The sequence below is a fragment of the Rhodnius prolixus genome, unplaced genomic scaffold (assembly GCF_049639745.1).
Source record: "Rhodnius prolixus isolate KJV_2025 unplaced genomic scaffold, Rpr scaffold_4, whole genome shotgun sequence".
Lineage (NCBI taxonomy): Eukaryota > Metazoa > Arthropoda > Insecta > Hemiptera > Reduviidae > Rhodnius > Rhodnius prolixus.
The window spans coordinates 18,611,921-18,633,561 of NW_027411614.1; the positions used below are offsets into that span (position 1 = coordinate 18,611,921).

Here is a 21,641-nt window from a genome sequence, read left to right on the forward strand (position 1 = left end):
TACAATCGACTTGGTGGATTTCCCTGGTAAGCTGAGAAACTAGAGGGTTAGGATATGAGGAAATTGAAGCGTTGAACAGGATCTTGCAGCTTCAAAAAACATACGAGAACAAGGTGATCTTGGTGCAAGATAGTTTGATATAAAGTAAGGAGCTATTCGACGGAGTGTTTTTGACTGGAAGGATTGGATCCTGTAGATATTGGAAGTTTTGGCTGAGCCACAAAGTTGCATTCCGTAAGTCCAGGCAGGTTTCAGTGATAAGACGTTTATTGTTTAGTGAAAATTTAGATCGTTTGTCCAGAAGTCTAGAGAGAAGTTTGAAATAATAACCCAAAATTAAATAAAAGTAAGGTTACAATGGTAACCGCAATAAAATCCAATACTTAAAAATAAATATGCTCCACGGGACTGATTAGTACAATTTAACTTGGTAAACTAATTACAAACATGATATCGTTATGCAAGAGTAAAGAAAGTAACTAAATGATGTTAAGGAATTAATTTAGCGAGGAATCGGTCCAGAATAAAACACAATTCCGTTTTATTCCAACGTTTTGACCAAATTCAGGGCCTTCTTCAGGGCCTGGACCGATTCCTCCCTAAATTGAATCCTTAATATAAATATTTTACAGTCACTAAAAGCTAATAAAAATTCCTAACTAAATGATGTTAAGAAATAATGATTTTATATACATAGCGTTTTTAGCAGCACTTCCGCAATACCGACAAATCATCAATGCAAAAATCGAATTCAAGTCCCCCGTGTAGTAAGATGTCAGTATTTTATTGTAGAGATTATTAAATCGATTTATCAAAGATTTTGCACTTAATTAAGTCACGACATATCTAAAATCTAGGGATTTTACTAAGTTCACTGCTAATTAACGACAGCACTTTCTTGATGTGCTCTTTAGATGCAAATCTGTAAGTATAGTGTGCAGGAGTCAAACTGTTCTTTTGGTTTTTGTGTATCAATGAAAGTTCATCAAAATCTAAGATCATTGGCGTCCAGAGATTTTCAGTTATCTGTCGTTCCCTCGTGACTCTATCCATTATCCAGGAAGTGGGCAATAAGTGGCTGCTAGAAAGCAAAGAAAGTGGTACGTAATAAGTGGTTGCTAGAAAGAAAAAATTTTAGGCCTGGACTTGAACCACGGTTCCCCACGAGGTAGTCTAAACTAAAGCAATCCTTTAGCTATTAACGCTATTAAAGAATGTTCCTTTTGATCTTTCTAATCTCACGTGAGCCAATTATTATCTTAAGAGCGTGATCTAATTGTTGGTGATGAAATTAGTATACGGTCCCCTATTAGTGTATTTGAAGCTTTCGTATCATTAACCTCCTCGACTTTTGACATGACCACTAGTAAAAGACGGCTTTAAAACTCTTCTATTGTTATTATTTTTAACCGAACTAAGGTAAAAAAGAAACAGAAATACGATTCCAAAAATAGATGCAATATTAAAACAGCGTGGGTGTACGAATGGAAACAGAACGGCCCAGCGTCAAGATCACCATGGTCTGGCCTAGTTCATTATGAACTTCTTGTATTCATGAAGTTCATTGTATAACACTGTCAAAAGAGGTTCTCCCTCATCCACCCCCCCCCCTAAAACCCCTTAAAACCCTGTACTTGTTACCAGCCTTCTTCACCGTCATCCTTACCTCCAGTTCTCTTCGGAGACTTGCCTTTTGTATAACTTTATTCATCACTTGAGGGCATTTTCTTAATTAGATGGAAATTAAAAATTCACGTATTTCTCTGAGAACCTCTTCTTTTTTTTTAACGCTAATATCAACAAACAGTAAAGGGAAATATAGGGTTTCTTGATTATCCAAGAAAAGAAAAACCGGCACATTAAGGTGAATTAAGGGAAGTCTGTTTATCAAGAAGTACTTTTCAATTTTTTATTTTTTTTGAATACAGGCTTCTGGGAGCGGTTGCCCAAGAGGATACCTTCACTCAGAGGTAAATTTGCAGGTAATTCTATCATAACTTGATTTTTATGAGGGTTCTTTTACTAGCTGAACATGAGACTTTGGACTTTTGAAGGACGAATTCAGCTGTACTCGCTTCGGCCACACATATTCTAAAATACTGTTTACAGAAAGAAGACCTAATATACGCCACAAAATAATCTTTAGAAACAAAACTGTCCTCACCATCAAAATACCTGGGACTCATGCTGGACAGCTTTCTTACATTCATTACCGCAATCACCTTAAACGTGTAAAGGCCTAATAGATCAACTATTTCCTCTCCTAAATAGAATTTTGCCAATAAAATATTGTTATATAAGGTACTGGTTAGACTTGTATTGATTTATGCAGTTCCATGTTACTGAGTATAGCATGCAAGACTAACTTTAAAGAAATTACAAAAAGTGCAGAACAAGTTCTTGGGGTTTGCAATTGATGTTCCAAGATGTATACCTATTACTAAATTGCATTAAATTACAGGCGTGAGAGACTTATTGAAGGAAATTTGTTTCAATTGCTTTTAAAATGCCACACTTTGCATTCATCCGCGAATTAGTAATGAGCTAATTTTGATGCAAACGAGCCCCAAAAACATAAACATTTTTTCTGATCACCACTAATAATAATAATAATAATAATATTTCATTTACAAGATTGAATATATAAATAAGTATTTTACGGCATGGATTGAAAACCGTCCGCCGGAAGTAGACATGCAATCATACCATAAAAATGTAAACAGTTACAAAAAGCATAGAAAAAATAAATAAAAAAGTACAGACAAACTGGGGCGAAAAATGAAATACGTTCCTTTGATTTTAAATTGCCTAAATAAACAAAAGAAAAATTTAAATACACTATTAAGCGAAAAGAAAAAGAAAACAGGAAAAAGTTAGAGCTGAAAGCAAAATGAAAGAAATGAATTTAAAAATGATTGAAGAGTTGTAAAAATTGTTCACCAATGTAATTTGGTACAACTAGAACTGGGTTTTTTGCCATTTTTCTCAGCAGTATAACTAGAACCGCAAGAGAAATGTAATTAAGAACATACTGAAGAGGTATTTGGAAGTGGAATTATCTGGTACTCTTACAACCAGCTGATGTACGAGGGTCGTTTGAAAAGTCCGTGCAAAGTCAGAGAGATAGCACCACTGGCGCGTATCGAGGTTATGTTTAGTTAGTAGCATCTCTTGGAAGAACACACACCAAGTTTCAGCCAGATCGGTCTATTTCATTGTGTTTGGCATTCGTTTGAATCGAGGAAGTCGAGTGATTTTCAAAAAATGGACGAAAAAGAATTTCGTGTGTTGATTAAACACTACTTTATGAAAGGCAAAACGCCTCAGGAGACTAAAGAGAAGCTTGATAAACATTATGGTGACTCTGCACCTTCGATTAGAACAGTTTATAAGTGGTTTCAAAATTTTCGGAGTGGCCATATGGGCTCAAGTGACGCTGAACGTTCTGCACGCCCTGTTGAGTTACTACTCCAGAAATCATTGATAAAATCCATGATATGGTGATGGATGACAGAAGAGTGAAGGTGCGTGAGATTGCTAGTGCTGTGGGCATCTCGAATGAACGGGTACATAATATTTTGCATCAACATTTGGACATGACAAAGCTATCCGCAAGATGGGTGCCGCGATTGCTCACGCTTGGCCAAAAACGAAATCGTGTGATTTGTTGCAGGGACGGTTTGCAGCTGTTCCAGAAGAATCCGCAGGACTTTAAGCGTCGTTTCGTCACTGTGGATGAAACATGGATACATCACTACACTCCTGAGACCAAAGAACAATCTAAACAATGGGTTACCAAGAGGGAATCTGCGCCAAAAAAGGCGAAGACCGTTCCTTCGGCCGGAAAGATTATGGCGACTGTCTTTTGGGATTCGCAAGGAATAATCCTCATCGACTATCTGGAAAAGGGTAAAACTATTACAGGTGTATATTATTCATCGTTATTGGACCGTTTGAAAACCGAGCTGCAAGAAAAACGCCCACGATTGGCCCACAAAAAAGTCCTTTTCCATCACGTCAACACACCAGCTCACACCTCAGCAGTTGTGGTCGCAAAATTAATGGAAATAGGGTTCCAACTCGTTTCACATCCCTCCTATTCTCCAGACTTGGCTCCCTCGGACTACTATTTGTTCCCCAATATGAAGAAATGGCTGGCGGGAAAAAGATTTTATTCAAACGAGGAGGTGATTGCAGAAACGAATGGCTATTTTTCAGACTTGGACAAATCCTATTATTCGGAAGGGATCAACAAACTAGAGCAGCGTCGGACGAAGTGTATAAGCCTAAAAGGAGACTATGTTGAAAAATAAAAAAAGGTTTACCCCAAAAAATTAAGTAGTTTTTATTTTTGCACGGACTTTTCAAACGACCCTCGTATATATATGTATGTAAATTTGACGTTAAATAAAATTTATTATTATTATAACAGAATGAAAAATTTGGCATAATTGCAATTTTCCATTTACAAAGTGTATAAAGAGAAAATGAAAAACTCAATGAATTGATAGTTCTGTAAGTTTGTAAGTCTTTTAAAAAATAAATGACTCTTCAATCAATTTTATTTAAATTCTACTATATTTAACTTAGGTTTCTAAATTTCGAGAAATCTGCATGGCATTTGGTTAGATCTTTTTTTTCTATTCAGACTTTTATTCTACGAAATACAATCGTATAGTGCTCTCTTAAATGAAAATATGATTCAATTATAACCAATTATCGTAAGGATAAACATCTCTTCACGCAGTTGAACATTATATAGATTCGCAGTGTTGGGTAATATCTTTGATTTGATTCCATCGTAGCAAGCATATTTCTTGAATCTCTGACCGGTTTCGGGGCTTTCCTTCATATTTAGTGGTGAGATTAATCAGTTTAATGTAGAGATTTTGGACTTCACTCACTTCACAGTCTCGCACTGCACTTGCTGACTGTGTGAGGAGGGAGGTCTGGATGGGAGCTATTCAAAATGTTAATAAGCAGTAAACCATTTTTTGGAAAAATAATGAAATAAAAATTAATGAAACCTAGCTTAAACTTAGTTTAAAAGTTCTATACCTTTAATGTATGTGTAGAACGTTTTACAACAAACTGTAAAGTTGGAATTGTAATTTATACGAGGTAGGAGATGCCAATTCAAGCAGAAAACATGGAATCATACTTATTACATTTGTATTTGGAAATGAAAGAAGTGAACTTGTAAATATATTGATGAATATGTGATTCTAATCATTCAATAGATTCGTAAATGGTTAAAAATCTAAAAAAAGAAAAGTTTAAAACAGTTTAAAAAAAAAAAAGCATGCAACTTGCTATTTACACATGCACTTTGTTTGCTCTGTGTTTGATAGAGGTTTGTTCAGCTGTGCCTCGAGTGTTTGGTACGAAATTAACTTCAAAGAGTGTATCAGAATTAAAGTTAATTTGGTCGTTTATAATGTTTTGGCGAATAACTTTCTGTATTGTATAATTCCACTCTTTCTAAGATGTCCACACGAAAGGAAAAACCGGAAAACGTATGGTTTTGTCTTAGAAAGGGTAGAAATGTAAATACTGAAAGCCATTTAGAAAGCTTAGTGGGGATCTCTAGCACGAAACTTGGTCACAGAGGATTGAAGAAAAAAAAAGCTCCTTTTAGCAGGCAGACTGGTTGAAGCCACTTTTAACCTACTTCACACCTATTGCTCTAATCGCTCCGTCAACCTTCATTACTAAAATTTATTATTCATCACTCATTTTTAGCTCGGTAATAATATTTAGTGTAAATACATGTACTTTTCTTTCTTATCCACCTTATATTTACAAAGTTTTCTACTTACTCATAGTTAAACTGTATCAAGGAAGGCTTGCAGTGGAATAAAAAGACGGAAACTACAAATAAATATGAAAATTTAGACACTTTACTAACAAATATCTCGAATAATTTTAACGTTATTATTAGAAAATTTGATTTATTTAGTAAACCATTTTTACGAAGTATGGCCCCGAGAAAAGAAAAACTGATTAATATTAGAGTTAGTTTAGAATGTAGGACTGAGTTGGAATGACGGTGAATGCAGTGTGTAAAACATTGGAAAAGAAGTCTGCATTTATTTACCATCTTTACTTCAATCAACCTTTCAGAGAGAGGCGCACGAAGAAGTAAAAGAGGGAAAGATGTTGGAATATTCACAGCTTATAAATAGTTAAGGAGCTGTGGGAGCTACTTCAGCATCTTACCGCTTTTCCCCAAGTATATCTCTAAACTAACATAGTTTTTCTTTCTCCTCGCTTGTATTTTTCATTTCAGTTTCCTTCTGCAGGTGCTTTCTAAGCTCTCAGAGAGCTTCCAAGCCCGTCATTCGTTCGTGTCTCACTTTAGCCTGTGCAACGAGTAGCTTCCCTGCCGAACCTTCTACACCCATTTCCTTACGATATTCCCCCCCCCCCCAAGTATTCCAACTTCCTGTCAGTTGTTTTATCCCTGAATACAAAATAGAAACCAATCAATTATTCCAGAAAGACAATCTAAAAGTCGGTATAAACACATTACATAATTTTTACACAGTATTAAGTTCACGTTTCTCAAAGCACCAGAAAGTAGCAAATATGACCGCAAAGTGTTAAGTTAAAGGAACCTCATGAGAAAGTCCCAAGTCCAGATGGTTTCTCTTAGATTTTTCTTATTCTAAGAGACTCTGCGAACATTTTTCTGCGATGATGGAAGTGTGCGTTTGCTCCGAGAGAACTCAGTATAAATATTTAAGGTTCCTCGGATGTTGAGGTGCATTTACAGGTTAGAGTAGATTACTCGGTCCCATAATCATATACTTCTCCCAACCACTCTCATCCGATAACTGTGGTAATAAAAGTATCGATACATCGAATTATACCTTACTAATAAACAAATGATTTTTTTAAAAATTTCTTTTTTCTGCAACCATGTAGGAATGTTCTCATTACTCAATTAAAATCAGCTGTGTAATGCCCAACTTCCCACTAGTGGGGGGAAATTCCCATTAGTGTCACTTTCCGCACAAGTGAGTGGAAAAACTTTATTGTGCTTCCTTGATATAAGAAGTTTTGTTATTAACATAAATATTAACGTAAAACTTTAATAAGCTTATTTAACGTAACTAAATAATTAAAAAACGAATATTAAAAAATAAAATAAAAATTGAAAGGAATATAGAAATAAAAATAATACTTTAATAAATAATTAGATATTTTTAATTATAACAGTTAAAAAGGTTATAGTGTTACCTTATAGAAATTTAAAATGGATTCTAGTGATTCCTGTTTAGAAAACACTCCTCCATCAATAAAAGAAACAGCAGAAAATGTAATAAGTAATGTAAATACGTAAGTAATGTAAATAATTGTAATATAACAATAAATGTTTATAATAAATAAATTACTTTTTGTAGACTGTAAAAATGAAATTTTTAATTTTTTTAGTTAATAAATGGTTGCAGAAAAAATATAATATTTAACTCTAGTGTAAAGTATTTTGCTCACACTCGGCAATTTGCACTTGCACTCGCATCGCTTCGCTCGCTCGTGCGTGCAAACCCTGCCTCGCGTGAGGAAAAGTACTACTTTCCACACTTGTTAAATAAATAACTATTTATTTTAATTAAACATTTTCTTTCTATTGCTTCCAAAGCACTATTATCGGACTACAATTATGAATTTATTTATTTTTACTAAATTTAATAACCTTGCTAATCCATTAGACAATTACATTTTTTTGTACTTTAACTTTTTCTATTTTTGGTTGCATTGCGTATAGTTACATCAAATTTAATATTGCCCTAAAGCTTGGGTTTCTAAAATAGTTTAACATACTACAAAATAAGAGAAATTTTGGCCAATTTCAGTCTTGTTTTTATTAACCTTTGCCTTATTTTGGACCTAAGGTTCTTTGATGGCAATATCAAATTTGAAATTTTAGAGATTTTTCTGTTTTGTCTTATAAAAAAACTTATTTAGGAAGCTTAATTGGCATCAAAAAGGTGGTTTGTTATCCTTAAAAAGTAAGAAAAAATTAAAATATAAAATTAATAAATGAAAAAATAGCTGTATTATCAATTCTTGTGAATATTGCATTACTTAACAATGCATTGAAGTTTATTGCTTGAATCTTAAGATAACTACAAACCGTTTTTCATTTTAATCAGGATATGAAGTCTAGCAAGGGGAAAAGAAGTATGGAGACAACAGATGGCCAGCCTGGGACACACCCCCCTGGCTGATAGAGTTATCAATGTGGCTTCGCTCTGCACTCTCCCTAGGGACTGAGGAGAGTGACTCATCCCCGTGCTGTACTCACTGAATTGGACTCAGCGTTCAACTTTACTACAACATCTTTTAATATTTGATGAGGCGTGAAACGAGGTTTTGTCTTTTATTCGCGCTGCACACTGTCGTGGTTGTTAAAAAATAAAAAAACAAAAGGAGAGTTTTTTTTGTGGTTATCCTGTAGACAACAAGAGGTCCTTTATTCCTTAATAATTTAGTGTAGTAGAAAATTAAAATAAGAAAAGATTGTAATGGAGTACAATACACCTAATGGGATAACTGAATATATACTCCGTTGTTGCCTAATAGTCGATAAATTTTAATTAACCCTTAACTAGGCGAGCTATAATCTATTATACTGACCGTCCTGTATGGTAAATGGAGAGCTCAATTTAAAAATAAAAATAAAATAAATAAAATTTACAAGGCGCCACGGTAGCCGAGCGGGTTAAGAGGCGAGACCTGCAAAGCTAATATGCATTGTGGTACTGGGTTCGATTCCCGGTCTTGGCCTTGGATTTTATTTAATGGTTTAATGAGAAATAGTAAAGTACGTTTGCTAGTCGCCTCCGTCCACGACACCTAGTAAATGGTAGTTGGACGTTAAGCCCCGCCTGAAAAAATAGGCGATTACTTTACTTTACTTAAATAAAATTTACATGATAGAAATAAGATGTTAAAATATAAATAATACTTTTGAAATATAAATAGTCTAGGTCTTCAAGGCACTACTCACTCTTCCATCTATCCTGTCCTTGCTGGTGTGCCACAGGGAAGTGTCTTAGCTCCTCTACTTTACACAATCTACACTGCCGACTTACCTTCTAACCTTAATACCTCTATTTCCACCTTCGCTGACGAGACACTGCCATTCTCTCCACACACTCTAACCCTATCCTCGCAGTACGCTCACTACAGTCCCACCTTCACTCAATAGAACCTTGGATCAGAAAACTAGCGCATAAAAATTAACCCAACTAAGTCTAAATACATAGTCTTCACACTCAAAACGTCAAACTCCACCACCTGTCTTCTTACATCATTCACCTATCCCACCAACCGACCATGTGCGGTACCTTGAAATGTACCTAGACAAGAGACTTACCTGGAACACCCATACGAGACTTAAACGTACCGAACTAAACAAACGATACAAACTTCTAGCCAGACTACTTGACAAACGCTCAAAACTCTCACTACAGAACAAACGACGATTCTATACAGCTCTTCTCACACCAACTTACGGACTTACGGACTCGAACTTTACGGAACAGCTAAAAAATCTAACATTAATAGACTGCAAACACTCCAATCCAAAATACTCCGCCGCATAGTAGACGTTCCATTCTATGTTAGCAACCACACAATACATACAGATCTCCAAATTCCACTCATCTCCAAACTTGCCAAAATCCGATATAAAAATTTCCATCAAATACTCTCACTTCATCTCAAACCTCTAGCTGCAAACTTATCTTCAACTACGCTACCCTCCAATCCCCGAAGACGGCTGAGGCGCCGTTGGCCCCGTGACCAACTGGGTGACTAATGGCGGCCATCACTGGATGACTGTCATTCACGTCTGCCACGCTATTTATTTATACACTTCTCACATTTACTTATTGTACCCTGCAGGTACAATAAGTAAATTTCATTAAAAGGATAAATAAAAAAAAATTAAAAAATAGTCTAGTCATAATACAAATTATATGGTTTAAAATCACATAAATTGACCTAAAAATAAGTTAACAATTAATCATTATGCTATGAGTAAATTAAAAGAGAATTTATTATTATTCACATTCTACACTGCACTGACAACTCTGCACGAAGTGAAACCATATATAATTTACATATTTACCACAAAATCTACTCAGTTACTTTGTTTTAAACCCTATTTTCCAGAATACAGTCCTTCCTTCTGATTCGTCTATTACATCAGTAGCTTACAAATCACCTTCATCTTTCCTTGTATGATGCCTTTATTAAGTTATGTCAGTTGCTGACCAAGTTGCAGAAGAAATTGCCTTCTTTTTGCAGTTTCAACTCTACCGCAATTAAAAATTGCAAGGTTATTGATCACACATATTTATAAAATGAAGAGATATATTTTCTTCAAAGAAGAAACTAAATAAAACGGTCGTATGTAATATTCTATAATTTGAATAGTTAATCATTTACGAGGCCCTTTGAGGCTCTAAATTTTGTTAATTGAAAAAAAATTAATCGTAAGCTAAATATTTTACGAATTCTTAAATTATATTAATAATTGAGTATAAAATTTATTTCATTAAATGTACATAACTTTATGCATTAATTTTATTTGCGACGCTACAAAATAAACTTGTTTAATGTACGCATGTTGCATTGTTTTCATAACTTACGTCCGCAAAAACCTGCAGCTACTTATTAAATATATATTAAGCTGGACAGAGCAGTCACAAAGTACGATATTGCCCACAAATCCTATATTTAAACATAATTGGGCTCGGCCAATTGATAACTATTCGATTAATAACCAGTTTAATCTCGGAAATAATTAAAAATGAAAACATCATTCTCAACTAACTAATGCAATATTACAAATTAACTAATTCACATAGTTTTAATATTACTAAAATAATGTCAGTGTCACAAAATTTAAATGGTCTTGCGTACATCAAATTACTTTATAAATTTGGTATTTAAGTTATACAGGGTATTCATTTTAAGACGGCTCAAATGCATTTCATGCTTAAACGGTTGATCTGAGCAAAAAGTGGTAGAGGAAAAATTTGTTGCACGCCACCTCTAGTTTCAAAACATGTGACTTGATTTTAGATTCCTGCCCGCATACGCGGCAGATGCGTGTCCATAAGTGAGGGTTTGCAGTTGATCCTCATTTTCATAATCACAGTTTTTACAACATCTAAAGCTCTTAACATTTGATTCTTCTTATAAAATCGCTCGGAAAAGTATTTATTTCCCGATATTAAGAAAAATACTAGCTTTACTGCCTTGGCAATATTTTCAGAAGAAAGGGGATGAAAAAATACATAAAAATGACCTGTCGCGTGTTCTTCTTTATCTTTGATAACAAGTTAAAAAAATGGAAATATGATTAATAAATATCAGATTTTGAAATGGCCTAGCAACTTTAATTTTGAAGATATCGAATTGTGGTTTCCGGTTTCTTTCATAACATTTTATACTCTTTAAAACTTTGTATACGAAAATAGAGGTCAACTGCAAACTCTTACTTTTGGACGCGCATCAGCCGCGTATGCGGGCAGGAATCTAAAATCAAGTCACATATACTGAAACTAGAGGTGACGGGCAACAAATTTTTCCTCTACCATGTTTTGCTCAGATTAACCGTTTAAGCATGAAATGCATTTGAGCCGTCTTAAAATGAACACCCTGTATAAATTATTGATGAATCTATCCACCTTTATCCCAACATTTCCCGAACATTTTAAATCCCTCATTTTCTTTAATCTCTTCTATAAAATAACATTTTTCATTCATTAACAATTAGTAATACTCCTACAATAAAATAAGCTATTCGCATTGTGGAAAGGATTAAGAGCTAACAAAAGGAGGATGGGAAGTTGTACGTAGTGACGCAAAATGAGACTAAAATATGAAGTTATTAATTCTACTTTACCAAACAATAAAGTAATAATGCGCTTTAATGTAAAGAGTCTGTGGTTAAGTTTTACTGGAAATCCTAAAATCCCTTTATTTTAACTACTAAGGTTTCACTCATTTTGTAACTAACATGCGACATTGTAATGGGTTATGTAGAAGGATTACTGCAAATTTTAATTCGCAAAATCATCCTATTAATAGAATTTTATTAATAGAAATTGAAGAATTAAGTTGAGTTTAGGCTGAGTAGTGAGGATCGTCTGTACTTCTAACATTTGGACTAAAATAAATGACTTTTTATCCCCTAGGGATAAGGATAATTATATGAGCTCAGGTTATTCTAAAAGAGCTTAGATTAAATTCTTTTTTTAAAAAAAAAAAAATAAATCTGGCCTAAAGATGGCTTCCCCTTGTAACAATTTCTAAGGCGATTTCTCTGATTCTTCTCTTCTTTTTTTAAAACATATTTACTTTAATATAAGATAAGATGGACTAAATTGCATAAGAAACTAAATAAATAATGAAGACTAGTATGGGACACTCATTATGACTGTCTTTTACGCAAAATTATTTCCGAGCAATTTTAAAGGAAATTCGAATCCTGGAATGTGTGTTTTTCCGAATGATAGATTTGGTACAAAAGCTTATTGTCAGACCACATTGTCAGACATCCAATCGAAATAGCCAATTTATGACCACACATACAAAAAATTGTATAGAGCGATTAAATTGTAGAAACCACTTTATCGGATTGTGAGGTCTACAAAGAGATATTTCTTATGGAATTCAAAACACAAATCTGACATAATTGCAATATTATTTGTTACATGGACATTAGGGTGTTTCAAAAAATGATGACTTTTAAATTTTAAAGAGCGCCGGGCGGAAAGTCAAAGTTCATTTAAAAACAAAAAGTTTCGTCCGCAGTAGAGCAAAATCGATTAATATTTAGAGATCGCTACCATTGATCAAAAGATTTTTGTTTTGCTTTTTTTTTTTTTTAATAAAAAATCCTTATTAAATGTTTTGTATCTTTTCAAATTATTAGCAAAACATGTAATTGTACAAAGTTTATTTAAATATAATTTGCTATAAAGACAATGCAGTTGGAATCATTTTGATGGCCTTTTTATTTTCAAAGTTATGAATAATTAAAGAAGCTGTATTTTTAATTAATTATGAAATTAATTTACTATCAATCACTTCCAAATTATAACAATAAATGCAAAATATTCCCTAATTTAGACGTTTCAGTAACCAAAATTATTTGTTTTTTGAATTCTGTACGAAACACATAAAAAATGAAGTGATTTTAACGTTAATTAATCGAAATTTTTCAAAAAAGTACATTTTTCTTAATATTTTTTTTTTAAAATACAGCTACTTTAATTATTCATAACTTTGAAAATAAAAAGGCTATCAAAATGATTCCAACTGCATTGTCTTTATAGCAAATTATATTTAAATAAACTTTGTACAATTACATGTTTTGCTAATAATTTTAAAAGATACAAATCATTTAGTAAGGATTTTGTATATATATATATATAAAAAAAAGCAAAACAAAAATTTTTTGATCGATGGTAGCGACCTCTAAATATTAATCGATTTTGCTCTACTGCGGACGAAACTTTTTGTTTTTAAATGAACTTTGATTTTCCGCCCGGCGTTCTTTAAAATTTAAAAGTCATCATTTTTTGAAACACCCTAATGGACATGCTTATAATTAAATTATAAATTATCATTATCATTATTAATTATAACAACGACTGAAAGCTTCAAGTGAGGGAATGATAAGCATCTCAATAAAATTCTGAAATAGATGAAATGTAGTAGTATGACTGTGGCAGTCAGCTGTACGATGTGGTTAATGAGATGAGTAACCGCTACCTCCTGCTATACGAGATTTTAGAGCTATTAATTTATAGGCACGAGCTGAATATCAGTGATTTGATTAGGGTGACTGAAGGGCAAAATATAATTCAACATAATACAACTGACTAAGAGATTAATGACTAACATTAGCACTAACTTAGAGAACGAGCGTAAATTGCAGGTACTCACTTGGGTAAACTATTTCTAAAAGAATTGGCTAAACTAAATGACGAGTATCTTTCTTCTAGTAAAATTATATATTGAACGTGAAACGCAACAAATTAGTTATGAGGAATCGGAGCAGAGTTAAGTCACTTAATCCTCCTCAGCCAGCAGAGTTGAGAATGGATATCCAACAATACGTCAAAATGTGGCATAGCAAAATTGGCAACAGTCTTACTAAAACAACCCGCGAGTAAAACGGGTATTCTTCATTGAAGAATAGCTATACCATTTTAAAACTCCCATCAATGGCAATATGGACAAAGGATTAATAACGATATAAATTAAGGAAAAAATAACTTACGTAAATTTACGAGCTGCTCACTGTAGCACAAAACCTAATAATCCTTGCACGGTAGATGCTGAAAAATAAAACAAATTATATAAAAATTGCTAAGTTTAAAGAGAATTAAGTTTTTTTTCTTAAATAATTATTCATTTAGTTTTACAACTAAAATGGACTTAACATCTCAAACATGACCCTGTAGGCCTCTCATCAACTTAAAAAACTATAAGTAATTTTTTTGCAGCATTATTAAAGCAAAAATAAAGAAAACGCAATATAGTGTTTTAGGTTATACTTCCGACATTTCACAAACAATAGTTCGTAATTCAGGTAAATTATGTTGAATGGAACCATGGATAGTTGCGACGTCGAAGGCTCCTGCAATGAAGAAGAGGTAGATGCTTTGTGAAAAAGAAAAAATAAGAGGAATGTACCCTGTTATAAATAGGAGGAGCAAGGCTAACGATAGTGGCCGTTATAAAGCATTTCTATAAGTGAAAAAGAAGCACTAAAAGAAATTATTATTAAAGTAGGATAACTATAATGAGATATAATTTCGAAGAACTGATCATTGTGATTCTGGTTGTTAGAAGAAATATAATTTTTATAACTCTGCTTTCACCCTAACAACTATAATTCTCACCGTAACAATAATAAAGCTGAAAAAAGTGGAAGATCAACCAAAGTATAACTGTAATAACTTCAAAAAAAACACTTGTTCAAATAAAATTCTTGTACAGTAATTCCATTGTAGAAATATGCAATGTTTTTAAAAGATTTAAAGAATATTTCAAATTCTTGTAAAATTTTTCTCAAAAAATTCCTTGAAACAGTGGAAGCGAAGAATGCAGCAAGAAATTAATTCAAAGATAACTGTTCACAAATGTCAGTTTCTATAGACTTACCCACAAAAGTGGGGTTTTAATTAATTTTTATTTACAATAAAAGCAAAAAGTTAGTCTAAACATGGCTGTTGGTGTTATTTAATATTGTTATAATACGAGTCCTCCCTTAGGCTGGAAACATAGTGGAGCGGCGAGCAAAGCGGCGATGATAGCGAAGAGCAAAGCGGCGAAATCAAACACAAGTAAACATATGGGACCGCGCATAGTGGCGAGCAAAGCGAAGATAGAGCAACGCTATCTATAGGCTGGAAACATAGTGGAGCGGCGAGCAAAGCGGCAATGATAGCGAAGAGCAAAGCGGCGAAATCAAACACAAGTAAACATATGGGACCGCGCATAGTGGCGAGCAAAGCGAAGATAGAGCAACGCTATCTATAGGCTGGAAACATAGTGGAGCGGCGAGCAAAGCGGCGATGATAGCGAAGAGCAAAGCGGCGAAATCAAACACAAGTAAACATATGGGACCGCGCATAGTGGCGAGCAAAGCGAAGATAGAGCAACGCTATCTATAGAGAGTGGAGCAAAGCGTTATGACATGTTTGATTTCTTCGCTCTCATCGCGCTCAATTTATAAAGGTTATTTTTCAAAGGTTATGGATATTGTTACATTTATTGGTTTAGTTTGTTTAAAGAAACCTCTGTGGGGCCATAGTATTTGTGAAGCTACAATAGTTTTTAATAATTAATAGTTAAAATTAATTAACAATTAGTAGTTAATGGAGAATTCAGGTAATTTTTGCTACATTTAATTTGGTGCTCAATCCCTTAATGCTAACTTTCATCTAAATACTAGGCAAAATTAAATTACATTTTCACGTCCTACTACTTCTGATCAGGACGAATTCTCCAATCCTACTGCTGTAGCGTCCTACTACTCCAGTTTTTCAGATGAACAACATTAATTTACAGTGATTTAATAATTTTTTTTTTTTAATTGACTAATTTCTTTAATTCTGCATATATTTCTATTTTTTTATTTATTTTTTCTAACCTTAAAGTAACTGCTAGGATTAATGGGGTTACACACATTTGTATTTAGTTAATAATTTAGTTGATTTCTCTATATTGTGCCTAACTTTTGTTGTGAGTTGTATTATTCAAAAACAATAAAATTTGATTTTGATTAATGGGGTTACACTGGGCTAGTATGTAATCAAATGTTGATATAGACATTCGAAAATACGCATGAAACTTGCCAGGATGCTCCCGAAGTTGTTGGTACAAGTAATGAAATTCACCAAGTTCATTTCTAGACTTATTTATGTCATGTACACTGCAGCTCCTACTACTAAGCTGCTGCAAATACCAAAGTTTCAACGAAGAATTTTCATATAAAAATAGTTCCTCCATCTTGTTTTGACAAAAGGAGAACGCGACTAAACTCGTCACTATGTGCATGCGAATCTTTGCTCGCTGCTCGTCGCTCTCTTTGATTTGAAGCAGCTATCATCGCCGCTTTGCTCGCCGCTCCACTATGTTTCCAGCCTTATGAAGTCTAATTGTGATATGTTCTTTAACAGATGGGATATTTCCAATTTGAAAGAATTAGTTAACTTGTTAACCAGTGCTACCTTAATGCATATTGTTACTGTTTTTTAGGATACGTTTATATTTTGAATTATTATTATATTTCATAGTTATACGATTATAAGATTATTAAGTTCTTTTTCTATCAGAAACGTTTCGAATTCATCTTGAACTCATTCTCAGTTTAAAATTCAAGGAGTACACGAACTCAAAGTTAATTTGATAATAAATATTCAGATACGAGAAAAAGATTTAAATAAATCACAAAACATTATTTATTAATTTACCTGTTACAGCAAGAATGAAAAATAGTGAACAAGATTTTTTTTTTTTTTGTTTAAGATACGAACTAAAACATAAGAATAGGTTGTCGTTAACAAATCATTCTTTTCAACAGGTAGAACACGTCTACCTAACATTGACCGTAGATTATAATTTATTAGGTAAAACTTGTCCACTAGCATGTAGTTACTAAATAAAAGTGAGATTAACTCCTTTTCTACTTTCTTGGTTGACGATTACCGTCTGGATTATGAAATAATTCCGTTTCAAACCTCATAAAACAATGATTGATTTTAATTATTAATAGAAAAGAGTGTAGTACATTCTATTATTTGGAAATTATGAATATTCAATGAATATAATAAAGATTCAACGAATATTTTAAATTTATGTTCTTTAAAAGAGTAGAAGTGAAGGTTACTGAAAGAAAAGTAATGTGAAAAGCGAATTTACCTGATTGGAACAGAAATATGCAAAATTTTATTCAAGTTGTTAACACTGAACATGGAAATCATTTCCTATAAACTCAAGCGACTTTAATTTTTTAAAATATTTTTTCGTATGTAAATTTTCAGATGAAATATTTTCTTATAGAACGATATATTTACTTTTTGCAATAAAAAGAAAATAAAATGGCCAGTTGTTGGAGGTAAAAAGTGGAATTTGGGATAACGTCTGAGAGTTTAAAAACAGAGTCAACGTAGTGGAGCGACAAAAAATAAGTCCTGCGAGAATGAAACGGCGGTAACAGTATGTACTAAAAAAAGAACACGGAGTTAGATATAAAAATGTAGGGACAAAGTTAAAATGATAAAATAGAACTGGGAAGAGTAATAACGAGGCAGGAGGCGGTACTGAATATCGCTCAAGTCAAGAGATAACATTATGCTCGTCAGGAAAAGCGACACTAAAAAATATATTTATATGTAGAAGGAAAATGTGTTGCGAAACTGCGAATATAGTTACAAAAACATTCTTACAATTTCCTAGTTCTATTTCATCTCCAAAAAAATAAAGGTCTAGTCACTGTTTACAAGTATAGCGCAACATTTCTGTGGAACTTACGTTGAGGAGTTAGAGTTTATTTATATAGCAACGTAATGATGGCGCATGAAGGGAGAGAACATGTGGGCTATCTTCTGCTTCTTCTGGGTAGAATTCAGCAAAAAAGGAATGCTCGTGTGGTAAGTAAAGTGCAAATTGTAACCGAGTTATTCGTTTTTAGAGGAACTCAAAATATCGGACATTCAGAGAAAAACGAATGTTGAGAGAGGGCCGAATAATTTAGCTCGTTTAGAGCAAAAATTTTAAATCAAAGTTTAGCAACTGAAGGATCCTTCGGCTACTAGCTTGTAAAGATGGGTCAATAAGAGCGCTTGAAATCTGCCAGCAAGATGTGTGGAATAACCAAGCTGAAGCCATTCTCCAACATAGCAATTACGTTCAAGTTAACTTTTGCAACTTCATCGCTGCACTCGTGTGGTGTGAAGATTCCATTTCCTAACTTGAACAATGAATCAGAAATGTTTTACTTTCATCATCATAATGTTTATTTTTGCTTAATTTCTTAAGAGAAGTATCATTTTACTAAAATACGAATCTTGGATTTCCTGCCTTGGGAAAAGTAACATTACTGCCAACTGTGTGCAGCTATGGCATAAATATCTCGATTTTTTTTTTTTAATGTAGGTAATTTGAGCTTAAAACGGAAAAATACATTCTACTTGACTGACTGCATAGAAGGCACACGTGACTTTGTTGCATTGATTTTGCTTCTGACAATTTAAATACCCATTTCTGGGTGATAAAAACGAGTAAAAGTAAAATAAAGTAATCGTCTATTTTTTCAGGCGGGGCTTTACATCCAACTACCAATTAGGTGTCGTGGACAGAGGTGACTATCAAACATACTTTACTGTAAATTTCTTTTTATTAACCATTAAATAAAATCCAAGGCCTAAGACCGTGAAACGAACCCAGTACCACACAATACATGTTACCTTTACAGGCCTAGTATCTAACCGCTCGGCTACCGTGGCGCCTGATAAAAAAGATTAAGTGAAATTAGTGGATATCATAATTTGATTTAGATTTTGCATAAATCAAAAATATTAAATTGATGCGGCTCTTATCGGAGTAGTTTATTATTCCAGAGCACTGTCGGCCTCTGGAAAGTGTACTCTAGTAACAGACGAAACAGACAACACTGACCATCGCCGGACACAGAGCTGTGAGTAGCTCTAAGGCAGAGAAAATCTAAGGGCCAGCAGACTGGATTCCATCCTGAGATTACCACTTAGGAATTCAGTGCGCTAACCAATTAGCTAATACATTCCCAAATTATTATTATATTATCATTATCACAAGAAGAGGAGCCATTACATTAAATGATGCCACACTTTAGTTTTCCCGACGATTTTATAAAACAAATGAAAAGTATACATTTTTTTTATTTCCTTTCTTATAAAGGGCACATTAACGGAAAAGTAGTGCAGAGAAAAGGAACACGTACAAGAAACGCTACTTAGAGCCCTTAAAGGTTATTGGCTTATGTCCATTACCATAGTAACTATTGCGGCTTTTGCGAGAATTGCCCATTTAGTGGCGTAGTACTGATTCAACTAGAATCTAACCATGCTCTCTTTGTCTCTAGCTAACATTACCTTTTTTTTAACTTTTTTCTGATTCGACACCATTACGCAGGTTTACCAACTATCGTAAAAAAATATACCAATAATAATTTATAATCCATTATCTACTTCTATCTTTTCTGATTCTACAAGTATGAGAAGGTAATGCGAGCCTGACGATCGTGCTGTTTGAGTTTTTAACAAAAAAAAACTTCCATTTTGAGGTGCTCTAGATGCATTCCTAAACATTGACCCTACTAATAACATGTCTATCAGGCGCCACGGTAGCCTAGCGGTTAGAGGCGAGACCTGTGAAGCTAATATGTATTGTGGTACTGGGTTCGATTCCCGGTCTTAGGCCTTGGATTTTATTTAATGGTTAATCAAAGAAATTTTAAGTAAAAAATGTTTACTAGTCGCCTCCGTCCACGACACCTAATTGGTAGTTCCCGTCTGAAAAAAAAAAGGCAATTACTTTACTTACTTTACCTGTTTATCAATAACCTTCATTAGTGCAATTTCCGCATGAGAATTAGTTTTACTGTATACAGGATTTTAAAGTGCATGATGATGTAAAATTGCATAATTTAGAACCTCAAAAACAATCGCAAGAGAAAATTTTGTGACTATTATTTAAATAACAAACTATACTTTTTCCACATTTCGAATCTCAAATAGCGTGAACCATATGCACACCCAAAAGCTATTTTATAAATATTTAAATTTTTGTACTAAAGAGACAAGAATCTACTATGTTTGTACTAGATTCATTTCATCATAGAGGATTCCTTGATCTGTGACTGCTGATAAGAATAGAAGGATCAGCCAATGAATAGCGTAATAGTAACAAGGTTGGATAGACAGAGCCCTTTCATAATATCATCCGCCCTTATAGTACCTCTGCACTTGGAAATAGCTACACAATTTTTTCCCCTTATCAAACATATTATCTCATTTCAGTTAGCTTCTACAAAAGAGAAAAAATTCTACAAAAAGAATTTAATTTTTTTTTTTTGCATATATTTATTATACAAAACAGAAACCAGATTTAAAAATTTTTCAAGTATGCAATTTTACTGCGCATATTTTCCCCTTTACGGCTAATTTAGTTGGCCCAGAGGGAATATAAAGGTGAGATAACAATTTAAATTAAAATACAACCTTAAATATTTCGTTTTTGACCCCCTTTTTGACAGGTCAAATTTTAATACAATGCATCGAATCTATTTAAAACATACCATTTATTCGAAAAAATTCTAAAATACAAATCCCAAATTTTCTATCCAAAAAATAACTCATTTATGTCACTTCAGTGTCGGACTATAGTCCAATCTTATAGTGGACTGATGCGAAATGGTGGAAGTCGGTTTGCCAGGGAAAAGACCTCGACATTGGCTTCTCTATCGATGGGCTAAACTATGGACTCTTAAGGTTGAAGTGGATGTATCTTTTTTCTACTCAAGAGTGTGCTGCCTGTTAACGTTTCTTCTTCTTCATCTTATTTGACACTTCAGTCCATGGCCGCCTCAATAATCTTGCGCCATTCGTCTCTCTCTCTCTTGGGCCGTCCATCTCCATCTTCTCAAACCCAGATCTCTCAAATCCTGCTCAACACTGTCGAGCCATCTCATCCGGGGCCTACCTCTTCTTCTAGCCCCTACAGGACGTTTCTTGGCAATTCTTTCCTCATCCATTCGTTCCAAATGACCTAACCATTTAATTCTTCCTTGTTTGATAAGACCAACTAAGTCCTGATCAGCATAAAGATCTCTAACTTCCCTGTTGGTCCTTATTTTATTAACGGGGCTATATATTCTTCTTAAAATTTTCCTCTCCCAGATATTAAGAAAACGTTCATCCTCCTTAGTGCTGCACGAGATATCTCGGTCTCGGTCTCAGTTTTTTTGAATTTTTGTTTAAGTATTAAAAGTGGTTTGCTATTTTTTTTTTTTTTTTTTTTTTTTGGGCGCATCAACAGCTGAGGTTATTAGCGCCTCTAATATC

At 33.7% G+C, this 21,641-nt stretch overlaps 1 protein-coding gene across 4 annotated transcripts in view; it reads right to left on the reverse strand.

The window, feature by feature from the left end:
* The window catches only part of LOC141456070 (irregular chiasm C-roughest protein-like), a 921,342-nt gene that overhangs the window by 833,913 nt on the left and 65,788 nt on the right, over nucleotides 1-21,641 (reverse strand). For all 4 annotated transcript variants that reach the window (XM_074131679.1, XM_074131677.1, XM_074131678.1 and 1 more), the window contains exon 2: nucleotides 14,312-14,369. The gene's annotated coding sequence lies outside the window, so the exon portion shown is untranslated. The remainder of the gene's footprint in view (nucleotides 1-14,311; nucleotides 14,370-21,641) is intronic.